This window comes from Mastomys coucha, unplaced genomic scaffold (assembly GCF_008632895.1).
Source record: "Mastomys coucha isolate ucsf_1 unplaced genomic scaffold, UCSF_Mcou_1 pScaffold20, whole genome shotgun sequence".
Taxonomy (NCBI): Eukaryota; Metazoa; Chordata; class Mammalia; order Rodentia; family Muridae; genus Mastomys; species Mastomys coucha.
In genome coordinates this window covers 113,325,690-113,337,287 of record NW_022196903.1, presented here as the reverse complement: position 1 = coordinate 113,337,287, position 11,598 = coordinate 113,325,690, and the positions used below count along the sequence as shown (strand labels likewise).

At 47.9% G+C, this 11,598-nt stretch overlaps 1 protein-coding gene across 4 annotated transcripts in view; it reads right to left on the bottom strand.

Moving 5' to 3' along the window:
- The window catches only part of Ninj2 (ninjurin 2), a 113,041-nt gene that overhangs the window by 47,294 nt on the left and 54,149 nt on the right, over positions 1-11,598 (bottom strand). For 2 of the 4 annotated variants that reach the window (XR_004122278.1, XM_031383216.1), the window contains exon 1: positions 9,935-10,034. The exons of 1 other annotated variant lie outside the window; for it this stretch is intronic. The gene's annotated coding sequence lies outside the window, so the exon portion shown is untranslated. Of the gene's footprint in view, positions 1-4,085; positions 4,234-9,934; positions 10,043-11,598 lie in introns of those variants that run through there. One more of the 4 variants, XR_004122281.1, reaches the window with a different exon arrangement.

Here is an 11,598-nt window from a genome sequence, read left to right as displayed (position 1 = left end):
AAAAAAAAAAAAAAAAAAAAAGTGAAAAAAGGTCCTGGGTATATACTGCAGCAGGAGAGTGCCCACCTGGCACAGTCAGAGTCCTGAGTATATACTGCAGTGACAGAGTGCCAGCCTAGCATATATAGTCAGGATCCTGGATATATGCTGCAACAGGAGAGTGCACACCTAGCATACATAGTCAGGGTCCTGGGTATATGCTGCAGTGAGAGAGTGCTTGCCAAGCACAGTCAGGATCCTAGGTTTGATTCCAGTACCTTGAAAAAAACAAACAAACAAAAAAACCCCCAAAAAACAAAAAGCAGTGGGTCAAAGCTGAGGACCTACCCAAGGTGCTGTCACTCAGAAAGGAAGGGCACTGGAGCTGAGTGACTACTGAATACCTGTCACATCATGGGCGCTTTCTGTGTTCTATCTTTTGGCTGTCCTGTGCAACCTTAGGCAAAGTCCTGTTCCTCACTGGTTCTCTGTGCCCTGAGAAGCAAAGGGGGCCAGGTGACCCAGGGATTTTGTGTTGTCTTGCAACTGAGGTTGGAACCCAGAGCTTTGCACAGACTCACCAAGTGCTCTGCCATGGAGCACCCCACCAGCCCCCCAATCCTTCCTTTCTGATTTTGCTTTTTCTTCTCCCTGCAGTAGTGGGGGTTGGACCCAGTGTCTTGTTAAGAAGGCTCCCTACCAGTGACCTATACCTCAGCTTCTTATTTTGTTTTAAATACTTGATCTGAACAACACTTACCAAAGAGGTACCATTTGTGCAAACAAAACCCTAGGCCATGAACCAGAGGCCACAGAGACGCACATGAGCTGCCTCTGCTTTTGTAAGTCCTCTATCATTGAGTAAGGCATCCACCCTCCCTCCCCTTCCCCCTCCCTCCTTCCCTCCTTCCCTTCCCTCTCTCTTCCCTTCCCCTCCCTTCTCCCTTCCCCCTCTCTTTTCCTTCCCTTCCCCCTCCCTCCTTCCTTTCCTTTCCTCCTCCCTCCCTGCTTGCCTTCCCTTCTCTTTTATTTTCTTTATAAGTTGAGCCCAGGCTGTCCTGAAACTCACAACAATCCTCCTGCCTCAGCCTCCCAAGTACTGGGATTTTCAAGCATGTGCCATCACACTCTGATTCCCTTAAACTTTCTTTTTTTTTTTTTAGTGAAGGAAGTGATGGATGAGCGTGAAGGTTATACCATCAGTATTAGTCAGAGTGTGAGCCGAGCCCAGGTCGACTCCTAGTACAGGACTCTTTCTGTCCCCATCTCTCTCCCTTCATCCTGACATCACTGTGGCTATCAGCTACAGTCCACTTTGACTTCTTTACCCCTCTAGTCGTTGGCACCCCTCATCCTGTGTGTCCATTTTCCCTGTCTGACAAGTGTGGACATACATTCAGAGCTAAACTCCCCAAACACAGGATCAACACCATCAGGTGAATGCAGCTGGGCCCGTAAGAAGCTCTGCTCTTTTCCCTAAAGCCCCACCTGGCACATAAGCCAAGCCAGCTACCACAGGCATCATGACTCATGCCTCATCTGCTGACTCGGAACTAAAGTTTTTGCCCCACCATGTAATTACTGGAGAAGAGGAAGTCCTTGACTAGCGATAAAGTGACTCTTCTTGCTCATAGGAAGGGGGTCAGAGCACACAATGTCCTATTTTCTGGTTGTTATTGGTCATCTATCTATCTATCTATCTATCTATCTATCTATCTATCTATCATCTATCTATGCCAGGGTCTTACTATACAATCCAGGCTGGCCTGAAACCTGCAATCCTCCTTCCTCGACCTCCTAAATGCTGAGATTACAGGCCTGTACTACCATGTTTTTGCAGCATAACCTTCTGTTGGGAGCTCCTTTGACCTCTATGGGGTCCACTGCTGCATACAGCAGGCACTGTGCTGGGAACACAGCTCAGTGGGAGAGCACTTGCCCAGCAGGCCCTCAACCCATCTTTGCTGGTGGATTAGCTGCCTGAACATCTGTGCTCAGCACAGCTGCAGGCGGGGTTGCTAGGATACACATGTGAGTGTGGATGTGGGGGAAATGACACAAGTACTTCTGCTTAGCAGAACTGGGCCATGACCAGAAGAACCACAGTACAGACAATCTGTTCTTTAAAGAACCCTGTGCTGTCAAGTTCACTTCTGTAGTCTGGCCCAAGAACTTCCTTTTTTTTAAAAAAAAAAAAAAAAAAAAACTCTAAGTTAGATAGGGGAAGAGGCACCCATCCCTTGCTTCCCCCACCTCTTTTTTGAGACAGGGTCTCATTCGTAGCCCTGTTTGTTTTGAACTCAGTCTATAGACCAGGCTGGCCTTGAACTCACCAGAGATCTACCTGCCTCTGTTTCTGAAAGGCTGGGATCACAAGTGGGTAGCACCACATCAGAGGCCTTTCTTAAGATGCCTTCTGCGTGCAAAAGGATGAAACCATTTAGCTTAAGTAATTCTGACCACACTTTCTGAAGTATTTCTCTGTCCATATTCTTCCTGTACCCTAAATAGCTCAATTAACAAACAACAACTGGCTTCTGTTTCCAGGAAATGCTAAGAAGGCCCCGTGGAACCATAAAACTAGGGGTACAGGGGACCAAAGCCCCAGGCCGAGCATACCCAGAAAGTTTAGCAACTTGCCCAAAGGCCTGCAGTTCAAGTGGCAGACTCTGGACTGAACCCCCAGGCTCTCTCCTTTCTTCCTGTCCCAGGCTAGTCTGTTTGGGGTCATGATCCAAGACACCAAGGAATCTTCCCCCTGCTCGTGAGCCAACTCCTTGTAACACGCATGTCAAACCTGTCCTTCCTGTGCATCTGTCAAGAACACAAACTTACCCTGTTTCTGGAATTTATTATCTAGTCTTAATTTATACATTTAAAAAAATAAATGGCTTTTTTTTCCCCCTTCACAATGAGTGATGTCTGTGCCTTTATCACATGTCAGGCATTGTGTGTGGCATTCTTCTGGGTGCTATTATACCACAAGATCTTTTTTTCCAGGGCAAGAATGTGAGAAGCTCTGGGAAGAGCAGAGCTAGGGAGGAACCCAGGCTGGCCTGGCTGCAGAGCAGGTGTCTTTCCCACAGCACTCTCTCGCCTTCTAAGATCTATCCTGATCATCCTTGCTTTCTTCCGCTGCTCTCTCCATGGGCACCTGGTCAGCAGGGCTTGATCTGAACTGCCAGTGTTGGGGCTGAGACCTAAGGGATATGGTGGACAGACAGGTGATGTGTGGGGGGAAACCCATGGGAGGCCCAGCAGGTAACCCCTTCCTCCCACTGACTCCCGTTAGGCCTGTCCTCTGTTCCCAATTCCCCCTTGCCTATGTCCACATCACCTTCTTCCATTCCCAGAAAACTTGTGGTACCTGTACTAAACATCCTTCTAAACCTCAACAAAGACGTCCCTGTCATGTCGCTCCGCCCCTCTGTATCCCCCCCACCCCACCTGCCACTTAGTCTACAGAAGTCATCTGGTTAGCTTATTTGTTTTTTCTTTTTTACACTACAGAGAACGAAACAAAGGGCTCTCAGCTCAGGCCTGAGCTGGCCCGGTTTTGAGCTGTGTTTGTACCTGGAGCTGACTGTCTAGCTTAGGTTCCCAGAGGCCCGAGGGCAGGACTGTGTCTCCACACGCTGGGTGGCAGGTAGCGTGCACTGTCAGCTCTCCATGAGAAACAAAGAGCTGTCATGCAAGCCAGGGAGGCTGCAAAGCTTAGGGAGGCTCCAGGGAGATTGAAAAAATGCTGGCTCAGGATCTTGACCTCTGCAGACACCACCTGCAGAGGTCATGTGGGATGCCCTGATAATGGGGCTCTTTGAAGAACCCCAGAGCAAGCGGCTGGAGGGAATGGATGAAGGCAGGGCATGGGGAAGACCAATTGTGACCTCATCATGAATCCTAAAAACAACCTATAGTGTTTATTCCTCCCCCCCAAATGAGTGGTTCTCCAAGGAGAGTGGTAGGCCCCACTTAAGGAGGTGAAATCAGAGCCTCCAGGATCAGATGGAGGTGGGGGCCAGCAAGTGACATAAACAAGAGCATGTGACCCTCAACAAGAGGAGACAGAGTTTTTAAAAAGTATTCAGGCCTTAGGAAGAATTTTCATTATTTCCTTAGTCTGTTTAGGTTTCAAAGCCCAGCTCTCCTGCGTAGTCTTCCACTGGCTCCAGAGGCTAAATTCACCCACTTTCTAGTTCTTGATTCATTCCGCTAGGTGGAGAATTCTAGGCCAACCTAGGCTAATATGAGAGCCTGTAGAAAAGAGAAAGAGAAAGAAAGGGGGTGAGCCAGTTTGGTGGGGTTCTTTGGAAGCTTAAGGATTATTTGGAGAACATTTAAGGCTGGAAAATTGGGACTATATTGTCATTCCCATAACACTGGAAGGCTTCGGAGCAGAAGCTCTGACAGCAACAGCAGGGCCTTCAGGGTTAACTGTGGCAAGCTGTACAAGCAGCCAGGCTGTGCACCTCTACTTTACAACCCCCTTGTGGCTTATGCACCCTGGTTTCTGTGTCTTGTAGATGAACTACGGACTTTGCCAGTGAGTAAATGTGGGGCTTGGCCCGGGGAGAAGAGAAGTCTGGATCCTTTGGTGGTACAAAGACTAGACCACTGAGATGGATTGGTGACTAAAGCTCTAACTACCTGAGTTCAGTCTCAGGATGGAAGAAAAGGACAGACCTCCACAGGCATGCTTTGGGACATGCATCACCCCAAAACAGTAAATAAAAAAGTGTAATAAGGGGCTGGCGAGATGGCTCAGCGGGTAAGAGCACCAGCAACCACATGGTGGCTCACAACCACCCGTAATGAGATCTGACGCCCTCTTCTGGTGCGTCAGAAGACGGCTACAGTACACTTATGTATAATAATAAATAAATCTTTGGGCTGAAGCTAGCGGGGACTGAATGAGCGGGGCCGACCAGAGTGTGTGTGGCTGAGTGGAGTGAGCGGGGTTGAGCAGAGTGAGCAGAGGTCCTAAAAGTCAATTCTCAACAACCAGATGAAGGCTCACAACTATCTGTACATATGCATAACTCATATACATAAAATAGATAAATAAATAAATCTTTTTTAAAAAGTGTAATAAACATAATAATGGTGATATAATATTGTTTTAAGCTCATTCTTACTTTTAGAATTTATTTATTTGGGCACAGATTTATATGGGCACAAATGTGTCAGGGTATATGTGTGAGGAGGAAAAGGACAACTTTGGGGAGTTGGTTCTGTCCTTCCATCATGTGGGTCCTGGGAACTGAACTCAGCTTGTTAGACTTGGTGGCAAGCCCTTTTACCCCTTGAACTATTTCACTGGTCTTATTGGTTTTTTGTTTTTGTTTTTGTTTTTTTAAGATTCATTCATTCATTAGAAGTACACTGTAGCTGTCTTCAGATGCACCAGAAGAGGGCATCAGATCCCATTACAGATGGTTGTGAGCCACCATGTGGTTGCTGGGATTTGAACTCAGGACCTCTGGAAGAGCAGTCAGTGCTCTTAACCGCTGAGTCATTTCTCCAGTCCCCTTATTGTTGTTTTGTTTTTAAGATTTATTTTATGAGTTTTAGTTATGTGTACAAGTGTTTGCCTACACGAATATGCACATAAGGGTGTGCAAGTGTTCACTGAGGCCAGAGGAGGGTGGCAGACCCTCTGGATCTTGAGTTATAGTCCGTTTTGAGTCCCTGACATGGATACTGGGAACAAAACTCAGGTCCACTGGAAGAGCAGGAAGTATTCTTGACAATTGAGCTGTTGCTCCAGCCTCCGTTTTGTTTTGTCTTTTTAGAGAAGTCTTACGAGAGCTGGGTGGGGGTGGTGCACACCTTTAATCCCAGCACTCAGGAGGCAGAGTCGGGGCAGACATCTGAATTTGAGACCAGTCTGGTCTACACAGTTCTAGGATAGCCAGGGCTACACAGAGAAACCCTTCCTTCTCCCCCCTCTCCCCATCAAAAGTATCACATGGCTGGAGAGATGGCTCAGCGGTCAAGAGCACTGGTGCTCTTACAGAGGACCTAGGTTCCAGGACAGCCAGGGCAACACGGAGAAACCCTGTCTCGAAAAACAAAAACAAACAAACAAAAAAACCCCCAAAACAACAACAACAACAAAAAAAAAAAACAAACAAAAAAGAGTTTGAGGCCAGCCTGGTCTACAGAGTGAGTTCCAGGACAGCCAGCGCTATACAGAAAAACCCTGTCTCGAAAAAAAAAAGAATGTGGACTTGGTGGACATGGTAGAGATGAGCTGCTAACTCATAAACTAGGCACAAACACCTGGGAGGGGAGAGGGGCCAGGGGCCATGCTCCTTTCTTGTGCCTTTAAGATGTGTCCACAATGGGACACCCTTCGACACTGCCTTTGAAGTGAAGTTATTGTGGAGCAGAATGCCTAGGTAGACAGATAAGAGGTGAGAAATCCCTAGGTACTGTGGCACTTGCAAAATCCAAACTTTGCTGGATGAATGAAATAGAGCCATTTCATTAGAAGAACTATTCTTGTCCCAAGTCCCCTAAACTTAGCAAGTTTGGTGTAATGACGTCTAGCTTGAACTAAAAATATATCAAAAGTAAACATTAGTTAAGAAAAAAAGCTGGGCAGTGGTGGCGCACGCCTTTAATCCCAGCACTTGGGAGGCAGAGGCAGGTGGATTTCTGAATTCGAGGCCAGCCTGGTCTACAGAGTGAGTACCAGGACAGCCAGAGATATACAGAGAAACCCTGTCTCGAAAAACCAAAACCAAACCAAAACAAACCAAAACAAAAACAAACAAACAAACAAAATGACTGCTTTAGTTTGCATCTTAATGTCCTGAAGGTGCATCTATTAAAGATTTGGTCATTAGTCGAAGGCACTATTGGGAGGCAGTACAGCTTTAAGAAGGACATTAGGTCATTAGGTCATACTCTTGAAGAGGAGGTTAGGGCCCCCACCCCTTTCCCCTTCTATCTTTGCTTCCTGCCTGCCTTGAGATGAGCAGACTTCTCCCTCACATTCTCCTACTGTACTGCTCTGAGTTGCCACAGGCCCAAAGCAGCAAGGCCAAGCAGTCTCTGAAACCATTTGCCCAGAGACTGGAGAGATGGTTCAGCAGTTAGAACCACCAACGGCTCTTGCAGAGGACTTGAGTTCAGTTCCTAGCCCCCACATTGAGTAGCTCACAATGGCCTGAAATTCTAACCTCAGGGGACCCAATGATCTCTTCTTGCCTCTGCCAGCACCTGCATTCATAGACATGCACTCCCATGAAGACACACACACACACATCATTTACAAATTAAAATAAAATAAATCATAAAAAGACATGGGCCAAAACAATCCTTTCTTTCTTTTTTTAAAGAATTTATTTGTATTTACGAGTATGAATGTTTTGTCTGCATGTGTGTGTGTATGTATATATGTATGTATGTATGTATGTATGTATGTATGTATGTATGCACCACAGGCATGTCTTGTGCCTACAAATGCCAGAAGAGGTTACTAGAAGTCTTGGAACTAGAGTTACAGATAATTGAGAGCCACCATGTGGGTACTAGCAACTGAACCTCGGTCCTCTGTAAGAACAGAAAGTGCTCTTAACGGCTGAGCCACCTCTCTAGGCCTCATCCTTTCTTTCTTTATGGCTTTCTTTTGTTTGTTTGTTTGTTTGCTTGCTTGCTTTTTTTGAGACAGGGTTTCTTTGTATAGCCCTGGCTGTCCTGGAACTCACTCTGTCGACCAGGCTGGCCTCAAACTCAGAAATCTGCCTGCCTCTGCCTCCCAAGTGCTGGGATTAAAGGCATGCACCATGACCATCTGGCTCATCCTTTCTTTCTTGTAAACTGATTAACTTAGCTATTTTATCACAATGACAGAAAGCTGATGAACATAATTCCATAGTTTCCCCCGCATACTGTCCCTGACAGAGACTTGCTAGGTCTCTTTCCTTGTAGCTGAAGCATCGACGTCCTGAGAACTTCCCTCTGTTATCTGCCTACCTGTCCATATCGTCCCGAAGCTGCTTCTCCCTGCACACGTGCCTTTACAGAGGCCAGTGAGCAGAGTGTCCTGGCCAGAGCACAGCTTGTCCTTTTCTTACTCAGGTTTATAATTGGGGGAGAGGAGGGAGAGCTGGAAATCCTGGGTTCCTGGAATCCTGGAGATAAAGGCCCATTGAGCTCCACGGTTTTTTTCATGGTTCGGTGGGCATTCTCAGACAATTGTGCACTGAAGAGTCACCCGGCCAAGAGCTCACCCAACAGGGCTCACTGGGCGTTCTTGTGTGCAGCATCTGCTCTGCTTCAGCAGGTGTTCTCTTCCCTCTGCTCCTTCCTCAGGATGTCCTGATTTCCTCACCTTTGCCTTCCTCATTTAGTCAGAGAGGTTGGGCAAATAGCACCAGGCAGGAAAGGGTTCCCCTGCAAGGTCAATCTGTAATCACTTGGTTTCTGAAGGTCTTGGTGGCCCCAAAGGTCCTGTCTCTCTGGTTCATGTCCATATCCAGCTCCCATGTAGAGGGTGTGCTGGGCTCTGGCCAGGAGTGCAGGCTCTGAGGTCATCTCCCTAAAAGTGACCACTGGACCAGCCATAGGCTAGCCTGTGACCTTGACCTTGAGGCCCTGTGAAACGGAGTTCAGCACGGCTCTTTATCTCACGGAAATGCAGAGATTAAATGTGATGATTTGTTTAAGTGCCTGGCTTGGTTAAGTGTGGGCAAAGTGAGAGCTGTCACCCCGGGCCTGTCATCGCTCTGTGGATCCAGGGTAGAGAGCCTTCCTTGGATGCCTCTCAAGCCTCCGGCAGAGCCTCGGAGCGACTGTACTCTCAGCAGGGCTTGGGGACAGTATGTGAAGTCACAGAGGTGGTGCTGGACCTCACTGACTGACCTCTGAAGGCAGAAACAGGCTGTGGGACAAAGGTCTTGATGAATCTACCTACGTGTGGCTTTACTTTATTTCCTTCAGTTCCAAGTGACGATAGAATCTACCTCAGGCACCATTTCTAGTCTTTTCAAGAAGAATCTCACTCTCCTGCTCTAGCAAGGAGCCTCTGCAGCAGGATGTGACAGTGTGACTGGGAGACCTGTGACCGTGGCCTACCGCTGAGGTCTGCAGCGCACTCCTGCTCTCTCCCGAGGTGAACCACGTTTGAATCCTTCCAGTCCCCAAGTTAGGGTCTGAGGCTTTGTGAAGGAGGCTGAGAACCTTAGTCCTCAGGAGAGTGCCCTATCCTTAGCCTGCCTCCCTGACAACTCTCACTGTCAGAAAAACTCTCAGAAGTGGGCTGGGCTGAGGTGTGGTGGTAGAGAATCAAAAGGAAGGTCCACGCCAAGCAGTGGTGGCACACTCCTTTAATCCCAGCACTTGGGAGGGAGAGGCAGGTGGATTTCGGAGTTCAAGGCTAACCTGGTCTACAGAGTGAGTTCCAGGACAGCCAGGACTACACAGAGAAAACCTGTCTCAAAAAACCAAAAAAAAAACAAAAAAACAAAAACAAAAAAAAAAGGAAGGTTCAGCCAGCTCCTCTCCTAGCATCCCCTCTTCCCCAGAATGTGCTTGTGGGGAGGAATGGAATGTCACCTTGCAAAGGACCTCTAAACTCTTGGTTCCAAACCTCTAGAGCAGACATTCTCAAGCCCACAGGGGCCACACATCAGATAGCCTGCATATCAGATATTTACACTATGATTCATAACTGTAGCAAAATTACAGTTATGAAGTCGCAATGAAATAATTTTATGGTGGGGGATCGCCATGCCATGAGGAACTAACTGTGTTAAAGGGTCGGAGCGTTAGGAAGGTTGAGAACCACTGCCCTAGGGTCATATTTGCACAGCATCTGCATATGATCTTCCTTATCATGCCCATGCTGGGGGTTCTGGATAATACATTATGAACCCTGGTAAGGCTGCATGTCTGTTTCAAGTTTCTGGGCCGTATTTGGAACATACACATTCCCTGTCAGCTTTACCTTTGGGTGAAAGGCCAGGCAAGTTGTTCCACCACCAGCCATGCCACAGGAGCAAGAACTCAGCTCCCACTGTAGGGCTCCGCGATGGCTCTTCTTTTAGTTTCTCTCAGTGACTGTGTCAACCCCAGTGCTTTGAAATGCCAGGCTGTGGCATGGCTACTGAGCCTTTGTGAGGAATTTTTTGTTTGTTTGTTTGTTTGTTTGAGAGAGGATCTCACTATACAGCCTAGGCTTATGACAATTCTCAGCCTCATCCTTCTTAGTGCTCCAGTATGTGCTGCCACACCTGGCTGAAGATTTTAAAATGAGTGACTAGACATAAAATAACTTCCTAAACTATAAAGAACAGGTAACATTTTCAGATGATGATGATGATGATGATGATGATGATGATGATGATGATGGTGATGGTGATGGTGATGGTGATGATGGGGAGGGGTGATTCAGTGAGTAATAGCACTCTGGTAGTCCAAAAATGATGCAGTACTTTCCAGAGAGAGTAGGGAGACTCTGATTTCCTTCATTACATGCCAATCTCACCAAAGCCTTCTCCCCCTGACCCCCTGCAATTTGTTTTGTCAGTAGGCTTGTCTGGTTCTACAAGAAATCCTGGGTGGATAACGCTAGGGGTCAATCCTGACCCACAGTGGAGGCAGGAGTGTTGAGGAGGAGGCCTGTTGTTCTGGAACCAGGGAGAAGCTTGGGCTCTGGGGTGTTAGAGCGAGAAGAGAGTTGATGCCCTGTCTGTCCATTTCATTGATGAAGACACCAAGGTTCTGAGAGGTAATGTAATGTCAGTCCGCGGCCTGGGCTGTGGTACAGCACTGTGCCCCAGGAGCTGCCCAGTCACAGTGGCAAAGTCTGGGGCTTCTGAGAGATTGCGCTGTTAGACTGGGAGCTCAACAGTCTCTCACACCAGACTTTCTGTCTCGCTTTGCAAAGAAAAAGTGGCTCTCGGCCTCCAGGGCACCAGAAGGCAAACACACTTGGTTCCCAGGAAGCCTTGCGTGGAGAGCAAGGGCGCACAGCCTCCTCCCAACCTCCTCCGTGGCTCGCCTTTTAGCCCACTGCAGGGACCCAGGAGGCTTTAGAAGGCAGAGTTACCAAAGCCTTAAATAGCCTCTCTGCTCCACAAGTGCCTGGGCAGGTGCAAAAAAAAAAAAAAAAAACCACGCTGGTCTGTGCCTTCCAGGCAGAGAGGCCCTGTGCCTGCACATAAAGGATCCCTCCAAAGGCCACAAGCCAGAGCCCAGCCTCTCAAAGGCCAGAAGCCAGAGCCCAGCCTCTCAAAGGCCAGGAGCCTCTTGGGAGACTGGGTAGGCAGAGCGACCCAAAACAAACAGTCCAGGACGAAGGAGGTTTGTCTACAGACCCTGAGTCCCTGGACTGAACTCAGTGAACATTTATTAGGTGGTAAGTTTGTGCTCAGTCTACACCGGGGAGGGAACAGAATACATTCAACACTTCACACACACACACACACACACACACCACTTTCAAAGAGCTTGCTGGGGGTTTAAGGTTCACACTAACCACAGAGAGGAAAGGCAGGAGCTGTGTTAAAGGCCAGAGAGAACAAGTCACAAAAAGAATTCCAGCCGGGCAGTGGTGGCTCACGCCTTTAATCCCAGCACTTGGGAAGCAGAGGCAGGTGGATTTCTGAG